Here is a 1,052-nt window from a genome sequence, read left to right on the forward strand (position 1 = left end):
AGAGAGAGAGAGAGAGAGAGAGAGAGAGAGAGTGAGAGAGAGGGGGGGAGGAAAGCCACTTATTACGAGATAGGCGCCTAAGAAGAGATAGCGGCGTTTCTGCTAAATAGACGCTATATATTGGTACCACTACGAATTTATTGCTCTTAGATCGAAAACTACTTAGTAGAAAATTCATTATTAGGTTATGCCTGTAGTCATTGTAAAAAATGATTTTAGAATGGATTTTGGATGTCTTCAAGTTTCATGAGCCTTTAAATATTATTTATTATTTAATAAATAAATGTTTGGCAATAAATTCTTCATGTAGTGATAGAGTAAGATTACTATACTAATAAAAAAATACGGAATATGTTGAATTGCCAATTACAGAAGTTAGATTTGATGATCGTAAAACCATAAAGCGTGGAAATCGTAATATGAGATACCCAGGGTATTTCTAATATCAAATAACCCATCCTCCCATGTCATAGTGAAAATCGTTAAAGTATAAATGTTATAGTATAATAATAAAATGGATAACCGGAATGAACGTCGAGTGCCTTCTGCGATTCTTGATTTCAACTACCTGAAGATGTATTCTGGATATAATGTATCGCATACTCATTTTTCGCGTATCCTGGCTATGTTTGTTTGTATTTAAGAAACATTGAATAAAGTTTTTTAGTTACAATACTGATACTATACTTTGCGTTTTACTATTTCTCGGGGCATCTCATATTAAGAGCACAATTTTTTGATTTTGCGATTTGCTCACTTTTTACATTTTTTTAATTTTTCAAAAAAATGGAGTTTAAATTAAATTTTATATAACATTATCTTAAAGCTTATTAAATTATCTTCAAAATGACCTATTATTTTTAAATTCTGCTTATAAACTTCTAGTATTTACCCAAAATGAACTCGGTATCTCATAATAGGGGCCTTTCCTTTATACATATACATATATATATATATATGTTGTATGTACCTGTAGGAACTTTGGGCTACAGATGTCAGGGACAGTCATCGTATAGAGTAACATATTAATTTAAAAAAATGCAAAACATGCG

The sequence above is a fragment of the Trachymyrmex septentrionalis genome, unplaced genomic scaffold, assembly GCF_001594115.1.
Source record: "Trachymyrmex septentrionalis isolate Tsep2-gDNA-1 unplaced genomic scaffold, Tsep1.0 scaffold33, whole genome shotgun sequence".
Lineage (NCBI taxonomy): Eukaryota > Metazoa > Arthropoda > Insecta > Hymenoptera > Formicidae > Trachymyrmex > Trachymyrmex septentrionalis.